The sequence below is a fragment of the Mugil cephalus genome, chromosome 4 (genome assembly GCF_022458985.1).
Source record: "Mugil cephalus isolate CIBA_MC_2020 chromosome 4, CIBA_Mcephalus_1.1, whole genome shotgun sequence".
Lineage (NCBI taxonomy): Eukaryota > Metazoa > Chordata > Actinopteri > Mugiliformes > Mugilidae > Mugil > Mugil cephalus.
Window position 1 is genome coordinate 22503993 of NC_061773.1, and position 15730 is coordinate 22519722.

Sequence of the window (15730 nt, forward strand, 5' to 3'; positions counted from 1 at the left end):
TTAAAAAAAAAAAGTTATTATGAACATAACACTATAGAGCTGCGGATGTCACATGACTTTGTTGTTGATGCCGCCATATTGGCAGGGAAACTCTGGCCGTCAGAGTTTACTGCACTTTAAACAGATACAAAACGACCAGTACAAGGCAAAACTCAACAGATTACATATCACAGACTCTTATCATGCCCCAGGTGTGCTTTTTTTTTTGAGCTTTAAAACAGCCAGGAAGGGCAATGTTCTAACCTGCAGTATCCGGATACACAGAACTACCTCATTAACTTCCCGTCGTCCTACTCCGGAGTCACTGAAAGCATTCAAGGGCCTGGAGGGGTCCAGATGGACGCAGTCAGGCTTCCTGATGCACATCCAGTTTTGGACATCGTCGGCTAAAAACAGTGTCTCTTCACCATAACGGCAGCATAATGTAACGAGCTAATCACTGTGCTAAATACTCAATGTTATTCTGGCATCCTGGAGCACAATGTTAATTAACTAGTTGTTCGCAGTCGTCAACCAAATAGTCATTAAATATGGTGGCGTAGTGATTAACAGCGCAGGGTGACATCATGTCCCAGAGATATTTTGAAAAAAATGCAATGGTATGCTGGCTTCAAATGGAAGTTGTTGCTCATCTGCTACTGTTGATGTCTAGAAGCCACCGAGAGAGTTAAAGGGTTAGCAAGCCAATGGGTGGGTAGCTTATACTGCCTCCAAATGAGGTCATGTTTATCGCGTTTAAAAGAAGCTTCTATAAGAGCAGCCTCAGCGTTGCCAGATAATTATCGTATTTGTACGATATTATCACCCTCTGTACGATCAGTAATTCCAAAAATCCCATTATGTACACTAATTTCACCTCTTCAGTACTTGGTATTAGCAAACAAACAGTGCTGTTTGTTTATTAAAAGGTAAAACTGCATCTTAAGCTATAGTCTTTACTACATGGCCAGTGGTGATGTTTTACTGCAGCAGATAGTCCTGAGCAACGTCAAATTGGGTATGTACGATAATTTTCCTCAAAATACGATCATTTTAAGCTTTTAGTACTTGACTTGTGTAAAATAACGATATTCCCAATGGTTTTATATGTTGTTATGCCTTTACAGGTTTTACTACATTGAGTTAAGCATCTAGCGTCCACCGGTAGCCTAACAGTAGTCTACAAAAGCTGATCCAGAGCTTTGTGTCAAAGTTACGAGCAAATAAAAAAACTATTTGTTTTACTAAGTATGGTTGCTGACACAGTGTTGTACATTCTGCTGTAAGACAAGTCGACTTAGCCGTATGTGGTTCCACTGGTAAGTCACTAAATCTAGCAAAACTGCTACCTAGCTACGGTTAGCATTTCAGCTAGTAAGATTATTTAGCTAAATCCTGCTGCATTCCAAAAACATTTCGCTTGCTCAGTCAAATGCCGTTCCTTTCCTTCAGTTGCTTTTTGTGTTTTCAATCCAGTCGTTCCACTTGTTCTATCACTGTCACTATAAACCGATGTTACGGCCGTATAAACAGCATACGGTAATATGCATCTTGTCTCACCACATTCAACATAAGAAATGCTTACAGGTTTATGGCTTGCACATTACATACACATTAAGTTTTATTTGCTTGACACTGCACTGTACTCTAACTAAGGATTGTATATTTCTTTTGTCATTGTCAGGGGAGGTGTATCCAGGCACTGCATTTCCTGTTTCTGCCTATGTTGTCCCCTTCTTGTTGTTGTTTGTATTGGTCTGACCAGTCATTATGTAATGTTTCTATTCTGTCCTGTTTTGATGAGTCAGTTAGTTGAGTCTGGATGTGTTGTTTTTTTTTTTTTTTTTAATATTCTATTTATTTGACCTCTTTTAAAGGCTCAGTTACATTTTTAGTTAGTTTGATGGTTAATTTGAGCAAAAAACACAGAGCTCAATGAAACTCACTGTTCGGTTCAGTAGCATAGTTAACCGTTAGCTAACCGTTAGCTAGCGGATTACGTTATTTTTTAAGTGGATGATTCTTTTCTGATTTGCTGTATGTATAGAAGCACGTATACAATATCAGTGTCAAACCCACCACAACTTGAGCTGAATAGCAGAAAATTATTTTAGTTTATTTTACTGGCAAACACATTTCCGCTAGCTCACCTTTAGCAGCATATCAATGGTTTTCACTCAACTAAGCATTTATTATAAAAAGATCATATTTGAAACTAAAGCCTCTGTCTTCATCACTGTTTGTTTTCTTGAGTTTATTTTGTGAATATTAAGAAGTCCTGTGTATTATTTAGGCAGGTTATCCAGGAGAATGTTCTGCCGTTTCTCAAAAATGACCATATGAGGTTCAGCAAATGTTATTTCAACATGTAAAACTCATACTGGTTTTCCAACACAAATAGGCAGCCACACATGAAGAGTGTCCATTACTAATAACTACTGAGTTCCTGTTTGAATAATTCAGAAGAATTAGCGTAACTCAAATATTGTTTTAGAATTTTTAATGAACATCTGCACTTTTTTTTCCCCAGCTCCCACACCACTTAAAACAACACAATTCACACTCAAGACGTTAACCACATTCTCGAGTCTCGGTCTTCTCTGTGTTTTTACTGTCACGATAACCTGCAGGACATTCAGGCCGGTCGGTTCACGGCGGAGGCTGTGTATGAAGATTTTATGTGGGCTGTGGTACAAAGTGACGACTCATGTCTGTCTCAGTCATGTGCATAATTGAGGTTTTACTCTGTCATCCAGCATCGGCCCGAGGACGGGAGATTTAGAAGCTTCTAGGAATGCGTGTGTTTGTGTGAATGTGTTGCCTTCAGTACCGATCAGAATATGTGCTGTATCCAGAAAGATTGTTTAGGAAGCTTAAATGATAACACGTGAAGTGCTCTATTTGGATAAGAAAGTGATTTCTTCTTCACACAGTCTCTTGAGAGGCCAGCGTCAGTGTCTGTGAAGATCATTCTCAACAATTAGCTTTTGATTATCTCTGGTAGTGTCTAATTAAGGAGCCCAGATATTGATGACTTGGTGTCTGTATTTAGCCCCTTGCAACCCAGGGATTCAATTATTCATGTCAGTCTATCTGTTTTTTTTTTCTTCCTTCTCGTTAGGTCATCCTCAGTTCTTCATTTTAGAAATGACACATAGTGATTACACCCAAATGAAAGTGCAATTACACGCTGCGTCATTAATCTGCATGATTTGATCACACAGAAATGTCATTCGTCTAGGCTGCCAGTGGGGTTACAGTTTTAGGGTTTGTCGTGCTTTGGTTGTACGAAGTCTAATGAACTTAAGAATCCATTAGCTGGGCCTTCTCCACCCTGTTCAACAGTGTTGACCTGAAAGACCTTGTCTGTATTCTCCTTTTTGTCTATTTATTTATTTGCCCATAACATGTCTCAGTTTATCTGAGATGCAGAGCTGTTAGCCTTAAATTTATCTTTAGCTTATGACCCTTTAAATCAAGTAACATATCATGTCTCCAGTCCTAGCTTGAACCCCTAGCTTGGATTAGCTGATAGCAATTTAACCGAAAAAGGAATTCCCCCTCACTTTTTTTGCAAGCCTCAGCAACTTAATGTATTTAAATAAAAAAATTAAATAAAAAAACATTTAAAAAATAACACTTTTCTTGTATTCATTTTGTTTGTTGTCACATTTTCATGTTGCTGCATGTACAGCTGCACATACAATTGTTATAACATGTCTCACCTTACATCTTCCCTTCCTTTTTTTCCTATAAATATATATATATATATGTATATATAAATAATCCTCTCCACCTTCTGGAGAAAGATTAAATAAAAGATGAAAGAAGGAAGGTGGTGAGATCTCAGGGCGTCATTCATCCCTCCACATACCGTAGCTTCACAGCTGGCAGTCCCTGTCCCAGCTCATTCAACGCCCAGCGGTATCTGCCGCAGAGGAGCGATGACTAAACATGTGACATAAAGTGCATTTAATCGCCTCCCGCTAAGATTTCTGACATCTGCATGTATAAATGCTAACGCCGCATTTGAAAAAAGTCAGATTTTGAGACTTGGTAGTCACGTTCTGATGCTCCGTGGGTGTCAGCGAGCGTCTGCAGTGCTGCCACCACCGTGCAGCAACATCCTCTTTTTGATGAGTGTAAGCGAAAATCAGATACATTCAAATGCTATTCAGTCGCATGGCGAGCCCACGTTGACGCGCACATACTGTCTTTCGCTTGCAGCTACATTTCTCTGCCTAATAATTTTCTGAGCTCTGCAGGCACACACCTACACTTTTACAGTATATGTGCAGACTTCACAATATTGATGTCTGTACGCCCCCATGCTCACTTTCTCTCACTCTCTCTCTCTCTACACATACACACACATACAGGCACAGTGCTTCTAACCAAGCAGGAGTCACCCACCCACCCAGAACCCGCGATCCACTAGAGGCTGCTGTTGCTCATGTATTGTACACCTTTGCACTTTAAATTACACTTACATGTACTCAACACCTGCTTTTTCCTCTGGCCCCTGCAGCTTTAATGCCCACCTTCCTGTTGTGCGGTTTACATCTGTTTGATTTCATGCTCAAAACAGTCAACACTTTAACAGCAAGACAGCTTTCTCTGTAGAAGAGACGCAGGAGACTTATACAATAACCAATAGGCAGTTTGGTCTGTAAGAGGTCTCAAGTGATATGGATACAGACAGCAAGGGTCAGTAAGGGTCAGATGCTTCACACTGTTATGTATGTTTGGGTTCATTCATTTTTTAGAAACTACATATCAACTGTTTCAATATGCAATATATAGTTTCAGATTTATAAAGCAAATTGCAAATTTGGGAAACTATGCCTGTTTTAAAACAGTGAATATTTCAATAACTTGTTTTATTTGCATCTATACTACACAGTACACCCTCCTGATGAAAGAGACAGCTAATTTCATTAAGATCTTCATGTACATCTGTCATTGCAATCAGTGCAGGTGACAGTGACTGTGGCTCCGGAAGACTGATAGTTAATTCATTTTAAAGTTTCATTTCATCTATATTTTACGGGATCGTAAAATCCTACCAAACTTGCCCCACTAACTGTCTTGCGCTTCAAGTATTTTTGTTGCATTTTTTGAGCAGCAAACAGCCAGGGCCATTCAAGACGGTGGTATCTGACCACGTCACCGCAGTGTGCTATAATTTGCGCAGAGAACTGACGTTCTTGTGTTTCTCTGTGTCTCCTAGTGATGTCCGATACCGTCAGTTTCCTTTCTGATCCGATAATGAGTAAAATTCGGGGTGCTATCTGCAATACCGATCCGATACTGATACTTTTTTGTAAATAATGTAACCTTTAACCTAAAAAAGTAACCTAAACCTGACCTAAAGAAGAAGTGTAGTGCCTCATTTACTATATAGGCGAGCTAATACCATCAACGAAAAAACAAGTAGAGGACACAATCATACAAAATATATGAAAATGCTGTTTCAAACACAGAAAAAAAGGAAAAAAAATTAGACCATTAAAATAAATTATTGCTTAACTATTAAGAACTACTATAAAATGAAAACTTGCATCTTAAGTCTGACTCTGTTCTCTCCTCTTCTGTCCTCCTCATCATAAATGTCTCGTATTCCGTGTTGTTTCAAGTTAAAGATTTATGCTCCTTCACTTCTCCGCAAGTAACTGCTCTATTGTACTACTTTCATTTTAATTTCCCTTCTCTCATGTCATTTTCCAACGTTGTCTGATTTTGATTTGCTGATGGGGGTTGCTTGTTGGCTTCATTTAAAGTTGAGGATCTTTAGAGTTAGTTTCTCCGTCACGTCATGTTAACATCGAGTCACTCAAAGTCATTGGGATTGTTTGCATTTGTACGTGTTTGGCATCAGGAGATCAGTACTGATTGACTGAGCTCTCTACTTGCAGCACATATTATCCCCAACAGTGGCACAATGCACAGCAGGACTGTCTCTATTGACTGGGTCTGTGCAGAGGTATTTAATGACATCCGAGCTAGAGGCAAAGTCATATCTGTGTTATTTTCAACAATCCAGTAGTAAGCATGCAGTATAAGCTATAATATCTTCTATACCTGTTTGCCATATGAAAAACTATTTCCGGCAAAGTTGGGCCCAGGAATCATGTTTCATTCATACAGCACATAAACGTATTTGTGCTTCAAACGACATGCCTGTTTGAGTGCATGCTCAAGTGTTGACAGGAGGAAATGAGTCATATTTGCCCAAAAATACACATCTTTGAAGTCGGAGTTAGCCTTGGGACAGCTAGTATCCCTACAGAGGAGCGCAGTCATGTGTGGCTAAGCACCCACCGCACATCTCATTGATAAGATCTGAAAGGCAAAGCGAACAAATGTTGAATTCCCGATATTTCGCTTTGGTTTCAGACCTGCGCCCCCCTACGGCGGATCACAATCCAGCTCATTAGTGTTTCTGTTTGTGTAACATGCGGTCTTGGAGCAGAATGCTCACTTTCAGCATTGCATATCGAGTGCTTTCATCATTAATTGTTTGTTTGTGCAAAAATCTGTATTGCCTGCAACAGTTTCTTCCATACATCGTAGCAAAAGGTAGCAAATTATGCTGTGATCTCAGAATTGTCAGCTTAACGGTGATAACAAACATTAACACACATTTTAACAGTCTTATCTGGAAGAGGCCTACTGCTCAACCTGGCCGAGTCTTTTTCAAGGTGCTGGAAAAGTCAAGGATCCAAAGAAGAGGAAAAAAAAAATCCACACCGTTGAATTTGTGCAATGGTATCACTTTTTGAAAAAAATGTGTATGGCAATGGGTTATTTTATATTTCTATACTTAATTTTACATTTGAGAAAATACTGAAAAAATGCTTGTGTGCTTGCACTTCTACAATGTATTATTATGACACTTAGAACTGCTGTTTTCTGTTTAATCTGTTAATTTGACACCTATTACATGTCACGTTGATCCTGAGGGGGTTTCCTCATCCAAACCCCACAGAGTGTGCCGTAAAACCCTGCGAGACAAAGCCTCAGGGCCGTGGCAATGCAGGCAGTTTCTGTCGCCGTAAGTTTTTATTAGTATGGTGACATCGTACACAACATTAAAACCACTGACAGGAATAGTAAATAACATTGACCATCTCGTGACAATGCAATATTATGCTGGGAAACTTTTGCCATGTCGTGTGGATGTTACTTAGACATGTACCACCCACCTAGACCAGACCATGACCCCCCGACCCCATAGCAGTGACACTGCTTGATGGCAACAGCCGTCTCCAGCAGGATGCAGCCTGACACAGACACACACACAGTTTAGGAACAACTCAAAAAACCCAAGGTCCCCCACTAACAACATCCTGTTGCCAGACACCACAGGACACCTTCAGTCAATTCTCTAGTGAACCATAACTGTTTTGGAGGCACAATGGAGATCTACACAATATTCGAAAGGTGGTCATAATGTTATGCTTGATCGGAGTATACTGGTCTATGCTAATCCGCAGTGTAATTGCAGGAAAAGGGGGGAACTTTTGCAAGAAAAAAAATAAAATCGTAGTCAAGTCTTTCTGTCTGTGTGGTCTTCCATCCTAATTTTTGCATCCCCTTCTCTTAACGTCTGTATGAGATAAGGACTCGCCACAAAAACTTGTGTTTGATAACTGTCTGCAGTTGTACAGCGTCACGTCCATGCCCTGTCTCTGAACCACTGTTAATAATTAAAGACTTTAAGAGGGAAGGATTAAAGCTCACACTTAAAGTGGCCTACATCTCTGCGTGAACAACACAGCAGGGAGCTGCAGATAACATCCTTTCCATAAGAGGAGGCACGCTTAAACTGAGACAGTCTTGGAAGTGAAGAACAGAGCATGTGAAGCGCCAATCCATAAATCCACATGTCATTGTCTAAAAGCACGCCATCTGTCTCTGAGATCACAGCATTTTCTCCGAACGGAGATTATCACCGTTATATGGAATCCCATATCAGCAAAAAGTGACAGAAATAAAAACACATAATTATAATGGTTTCAAGTCAAATTTTCAGCTCATGAAAACCACAATGTAGTCATATCTAATATACTGAGATCAAACGGTATTAACATATTATGTTATAATTTAGCAGAGGTCTGAAATGAGTTTTGACTATTTGTTTCTTACAATTTGGACTCAATGCACATCTCATCCCAGTATGTCATCATTTAATTACTGTTAGCATCATTCTTCCTATTTTCATCACTGTATTATTCATCTTTTATGTGATTCTTTCTTTGATGAGGAAAAGAAAGAGAAAGATCAGATTACAGGATTAATTTCCAGGTAATCATGGCTTTGGTGAGAGCAAAATCGGAAAAAAAGGCTTATGCTTTTGCAAGGCATTAGATTAAGGAGATCAGTAAAAAAAAAAAAAAAAAAAATACAGTATATTCCTAAGAAGAATACAAAGGCTTAGACATAATCTTCAGAGCTCAACTAATTCTTCCTGTGCCTTAAAGAAGCCCACTGGGATGGGCAAAAGTATTTTCATGGTTGCGCAATGGCCAACAAACGTGTACATGCAGAGCCATATATTAGAGAGAATCTGGCTAACTCAAATCATGGGCGCTATGTTAGATACATTGGAGGGAAGACTGAAATAAATCACCTATTTTCACCATTAACGGGCTTATATAAATGTTATTGCCAATTTCTGTCAATATGTACAAAGCCCTCACTTAAATAACCCAGCGTCTACTTACTTTAAATATGTTAAATGAGCCTGTAAAATGCTTTGTAGCCCAATCGCCTCATCAGTCACAGAGCTGTGTTTACCTTCTCCTCAGTCTCCCGTGTTCATCCGAGGCAAAGTTACCTGTAAAATAAACTTGTCTAAACTATCTACATGGACATAAATTACATGTACGCATGGGTTTCACAGTATATATGACGGTAGCTCCTATTTTTCTAAGCTTTTAGTCTAGATAACTAGCTAGCATAAGGCTAGCATGAGGCTTGGTTAACTTCAGACTTCATTCATTTGTGTTGGGCATTTTTGAGATCAAGGTACACATTAATGATGGTATAACTTTATTTTTCCTATATAAAACCTTAAATGTCAAATAGAGACATTGACATTTATCTCAAATAACAAGGAGAAATCAGTTGACCTCCAGTTCTTCCTTTTAATCTTCCGCTCCCATAACTTTCTCCGTTTTTGTTCACGGTTTTCTACGGTTTTCTCGTAGACTCCAGCACAGGACTGTGGCATATTTTAGCTTTTAATCCAGTTTTATTCTCTGTCACTGCCACTTCTCTATGGGTGAACACTGGTTAGATGAATGTAACATGGCGCCCATGAAACACGCTTAGAAGGTCCATTCCCTAGTTGGCCAGACTCACTCTAATATACAGCTCTGAGAACATGAATTCAAGTCTACCACACTACACCTTGTGTGTAAAACTTCCATTTTTTGTGCAGGTCACGTTTGTATGTTCCCTACCAGCCCATCGCTCCTCATGGTACTGATCTCAGAAATTTTGTGCCAAAGCACCTGAGCGCCAAGGTAAGAAAGAAGCTCGAGAACATGACCAATGCTTTATGACACACATATGAAATCCACGCGGTGATGCTGCAGCCTGAACAAGGCGGCCTCGTAACTCCTGGGGCTGCTTGACCCAAATTCAGAGCTCCATTTTCTGTGACGGGTGGAAGGCAGGCACACTGGGCGCGCTGAGAACAGGGTCGGGGCTGTGCATGAGATAGTACACAGCTATATTTATTCAAAAGAGGTTACCTCCAGCAACCTCCACCAGCAGCTTTTCCCTTATGAAGGCCAGCGTGTTCTCTGCGAAGTGTATAACGAGGCCAGAATTACTTTGTTTCAGATTAAAGTTTGGGTACGTGTGTAGGTTTTCTACCATTTCTTCAGGTTTAAAATGCACATAGTAACATGGGATTTTCCCAGGCAAATATCATATGTAGGTCGCCATGTTTTCAGTTTAGACACTTCACAAATGGGGAGAATGAAAGAGAGCGAACAAAGGGATCTGAAAAGTTGGGCTTGTTGTAGCACGACCGCAGCTTCCCAAAAAGATTCATCCACCTCAAATAAACTCCCCCGTCTCTATTTAGTTTAAGCCCTCCTTCTTTCCTTCTTTCCCCCACCCTTCCTCCTCCAAGGATACACCTGTCGCACGGGTCCTTGCTGTTGTTACAGCTTGCTCTTCAGCATTTCAAACCTTCACAGCAAGGAGTATGCGATTCTCTAGTTGGACGAGCAACCTTACAAGGTAAGTTCAAACTGTTTTTCTTTAATTGTGTATTTCCCTCTGTTATTTGTGTTTTTTCCTGTTTTTTTTTTTTTTTTTTTTTTTGACGCGGGACTCAAATATCATAATCCGAATTTAATGATGCTCAAATAAGAGCCGAGAGTGAGCAGAGATTCAGGTTTTATTTTCGCTTATTTTTGGCCTCTAGGTGTGCAAGGCAACAGCGTGAGTGTAGAAAACACTCTGCCTCAGGGCCTGTCTGCCCCGATGAGGCTCACGCTTTCCTGTGTTTTTAAATCCAGAGGCGAGTGTTATTGTTTCATCTCAGAAGTGAGGTGTCGTCGGGGTCACGGTAGATGTTTTGTGTTTTATTACTAAGAAACAGATGAACTGTTTGCAAGAGAGTCTTTAGCGGTGACTACTGTTTAAAGAAGGAACCTTGATGCAGAACAGCTCAGAAGGAGAAGCATGGACACGTATAGATGAATAGAATAAGAACATAAAAAATAAATCAGGTGCTAACAGATACGTGATGTGATATGCAACCTTTCCCTTCAGCTCATGATTCCCGCAGTGAATTCATTAAAATTTATAAAATAGTGTTATTTGAATTTCAAGTTAAAGGCCATGTCACTCCGATGAGCAGATCCTTAAGCCCCGTTTTTGACTTTTTACATTAATCTCTTCCGTGTCAGAAACCTTCCTTAAACTTTTCTTTGAAGCTTATCTCGGCTCAGTTGTCTGTACGCTTTCAGATCTGTGCAATTTTCAGTGGAGGACTCGCAGCAAGCGGGTTTCTCATCTCACAATCTCTTTCTTGTTTTTGCGCATTCCTGATTTTTGACTACATCACACGCCGTAAGAAAAACAGACAGGTGAGCCTGATATTTAAAGCGTCAAAACGATGTGATACATGCTATGGTTTTAGGCCCCACAGTGAGACGGAACAATAAATTGATGGATTTCTGTCGGATTTTAGACAATGGCCAGTAGGACAAAGTAGGTCAGTGTGTTTTCTCAAGTGGTAAAATCCATTCAAATGATCCTGGAGGTCACATTTCCTACCCGTAGGCCTGTCTGTCTAAACAAAAACGTGAGTTTCACTGACTGTCCTTTTTCGGGGATCTGTCCGTCGAGCCACCTGTTGGTCACACACGATGTGTTCATGAGTGTATCTGTTGTTTTCTTACTAGACTTGTGGGATATGTTGTGTCATGGGGGATTAAAGGTCATGACTTCTTAGCTTCCTGTGGTCTCCTCCAGGATCAGCTGCCTCTGCTCTAATTAACCGGACTTACTAGCTAACCTGAGCAATACGGCCCACAGGAGCGAAATGCTTTGCCACAAATTCTTTACGCAGCAGGAAATTATACTGATACACATTTCACAATTAATCCACAAGTCATAAAAAGACCTGGAGTGACTTCATTAATCTGGTCTTTCCTGTGAGTATTAGTTGCCTTTTTTTTTTTTTTTTTCATTCACAGCAGATGCGGCACTAAAAAAACAAAAAGCTTTTAACGTTTTCCTAGAATGGAAAGCTTTACAATCCCGGGCAAACACAGGCGCAGACAGACAGGTGTGCCAGAAAAGCCACTGAAAAGCATGAAAACGCGCACGCACGCGTTTGAAGTCAGTCGTGCGTGTCGCTTTTTAAAAGCTGCATTATACAATCTACAATTTGCAATCAGTAATTCAATCTCACTTCCAACTGTGCCATAGATTGTCTGGGTAAATTAAGTCAGAAGATTTTGGCATTTCGTGAACGGAAAGTTTCCGTCGTCGTCATTGTGCCGTAATAAGGTTACACATATCACACGGCGTGTGTTGACCGTGGTCTTCAGGCTGCCATGCATGCACAGCGTGTACAGTATATTTTGTTCTTTGTTCAGCGTGCAACATTCGGGTGTTGTCCGTGCACTTGAGCGGGGTATTTACTTGAAGACTAGGCTCATTGCTATTAATGCGAATGTCAGGCCTGTTGCTTACACAGCTGCAGACATAGATCCACCGCACAAGTGCACGCACAGTCCATCTCACACACACAACTCTGTGCGTAGACACATCCTGTTTTGTCTGTGTGACTTAATCCGTCTGATCTTCTTCGCTGGCTGAAACACTGTCGAGCTCATACTTGGAATCATTTTACCTCACTAGCCTTCATATTGCACTTCTCTTCACAGCAAACCGAGCTTCGTTTTAGGATGATTAACTATGTGACACATCGAGTTTCACTTTCATCCACTCCTCCGCTGGAGGAGTTGGACTTAAAGTCTCGCGTGTAGAAGCCAGCTAATAAAATCTTTCTGTGGAGACAGATGTGCTATGCGTGTGCATCACACGGCACTGCTAAGCATATGTTTTTGGGGCCTGCTGGTAATAATACCTTACAAGGAGGAAGGTGAGGAGAGGGTCATAATGCAGTTAGAGTCCCCGTGCCATCTGGATCAATTTACCTTGTCAGGTTAAATGACTACCTTTACCTGGCAGCACGGGGAACGTTTCCCTTGGCTGGGGCTTGTTTCAGTCTATCATCCTGTCCTTTTTAGGAGCGGCTGCTCCTGCGGTGGAAGTGTACGCTCAAAGTAATGCTTGTTTCAGCCGCTTTGAAGTCGACATGATATGTGGAGGGCAAACGGAGTGCTGACAGCACACAGCTTTCTTTTTCTGTGGTCGTGCTTGGAAGAAAGAGACGTTTCATCTGTATGACTCAAATTACAATCACAACACGGTTGTGACAGTTGATGAAGCATGACACCTAGTGGTGGTATGTGTTACTGCAGGCTCTGATAGCAAAGGGAAACCAAACACAACGGGGCACAGGAACTCACATGTTTAGTGGAAGTTGCCTATATATGGGGGGTCATTTTTCATCATATTCCATTAAAATACACTAAAACTAAATAATTGCAGTTCTGTCTCATTTTATGCATTGCACAAATGTTCATGTATTAGTGTGGCAAATGGAGCTGGGCTTTTCACATAAACAAAACAAACACTTTACCTAGAAAAATAAACTACTGCCATAACTACAATGTGTGTAATTGGAACGACTTGCTACTCGCTGAACCGAAAGAAGGAAAACTTATGAACACATCCACCTTTTCTGGCCGCCTCCACCCTCCTGATAATTTAGTCCCTTGTCTTTTGTTCACTGAACAGTAAATCTTGTTACCGCAGTCCGCTCTGGGCTGGTCCTTTACATTGTCCGCCCAGAGCTGTGTGGCAACACTATAGGGTTAGCCACAACATCTGCTGCACTCCCAAAGAAAGCAGGAAAAAGTAAAAAAAATAACAAAAAAACAACGACACTGTTTTAGGTCGGCAGACATGCCTTCATTAAGTTAAAATGCAATCAAAGAGGATAAAGGAAAGGGCAACATAGAATGTTCCAAAGGAAATAAAAATGATTTGTGACAAGGAGATAATGAACAATGTGGGAATGGGTGAGGTAATGATGCACAAATAAAAGTTCTCCGTGCTCAGCGCCTCAGTGTAGGATTACAAACTTCGTCCAGTTCGAGTGTCAATTGCGAAGTGATAAATCAGGAAGATTACAAAAGAGTCAGCCACCCTCCCAACAGCTGCTTCTGGGCTGCTTACTGTAAAAAACAAGACAGGAGAGAGTGGGGCGAGAGGAGCGTGGAGCAAAGAACTGAAGCAGTGAGATCAAGAAACGAGAGGAGGATGAGGGTGGAAAGGACAGGGGGGTACCAGGAGGAAGTCATGAAAGAAGATGCAAGGGTTTCACAGAAACAGAAAAAAAAAAGCGTTGAGAGATCAGAGAGGTTAAGGCAGTTGGAGGCGGTCAGAGGGAAGTTTTCCCTCGAGCCCGCGAGGAGACAGTTGACGAGACAGATAGCGGGGAAAGACGGGGAAAAGGGAGGGGTGGGGACAGCTGACAGATCAGATTTACTCAGACTTGTGGTGACTCGGTGGCTTTTTAATAAAGCTCGCATATTGTCTCAGTTTTTTTTTTCCCCCTACAAAATGATGATGTGTGTTTAGTCACATGTCAAACCCTGGGAAACACAGCATTAATCTGCGACTTTAACTGATCACTGCACATTCCCGTCGCCTTAGCTGATATCTGTCCCCTCACCAGACAGTTTTCTCTCATTTCATTTCAGATCAAGTGAGGAACAAACATCTCAAACTCAGCGCACTGTTAGATGTTCACCGGGCATGTGCTGGGAGAGAGGTAGAACATTATCTCGTCCGAGCTACTCTTTTCTCACACACAGACACACCTGTTGTCACCGTTGTCGTCTTCACCTGAAACAACACGGGCCAGGAGTGCGGTAGTGTGACTCAGCTGCATGTTTGGGTCTCTCCGTTTCCCATGGCCTGGCGGCAGGGAATGTTTTCATACACAGCTCTCCCAAAACACCATTGTGTCAACAGCTTTGCTTACACAAGCACGTAGATTTGGAAATTAACCATTAAATGTCGCCTTGGCACAGTCTTCAAGTGCACTGAGTTTATCTTGACCACTAATACTTTAGTTGCTGGTACAGACACCGCTGGTTGAATGAGGAATTTGAGTTCAATTGGAGGCACCGTGTTTTCCCCCCAGTGACACAGATGGATGCGATTTCTACTCTATGACTAAAAAGCAAAAGTAAAAGAGACTGACTTCAAGCGTAACATCAACCACTATTTTTTTTGCTGACCGTAACAGAGGGGGGAGTTAAAAAACAGGCTGCCCAAATGAAAGCACTGAATGCTGTGGCGGCTTTTGTTTTGTGCACCTGCCTTCTGTTGTTAGTCCTTTCTGATCTATTCTACCCCTGCGATAACATGTGAATGTAAAGTCTCAATAACTCCTGCTTAGACTTAGCCTGTCTGCACCTTGTGTATTTTATTCATACGGCCATGTTTACATTCTCTAAGGATGGTTTGGAATGTTTCAAATACACACTATTGGTCAAAAGTTTTAGAGAAGCACGCAGTGTCCTTCGGTATAGTTGGTCAGGGCCTCATCCTACAGCAAGATAATGACTCAAAACTTTAATCCAAGCTACACCAGAACTACCTCAGGATAAAAACAAGATGGAAAGTTTGAAAACATGAAGTGGACCATGGCCCAGTCTCTAGACTTTAACCCCATGAGCTGGTTTGTGATTTCTGGGAACTTCTGCAACAAATCTGGGAAGAACTCTCTGAAAAATATTTGATTTCAATTTTAGAAAGAAAGAATGTCACAAGTCTTGAATCAGCCAAAGAGGTGAAAGATTAGAACATATCTTGGGTTATAAATTGATTGCATAATTTTTTAAAAAAAAAAAATTTAACTTCAGTTGTTTATTTGGTCTATGCTTTCATTTCAGAGTAAAATGAAACTGCATACCCTTCAACAAAAAAATAAAGAAATATCAGAGTGTGCTCAAACTTTTGACTGGTAGTGTATATAGCACAGCTTTTGTACATATAGTGTCTTGTTTTTTAAGTCAGGATACTCACATGTGCCTTAAATCGCCCCCTCCCCCTGCGACAAATAAAGTTTTCTGACTCA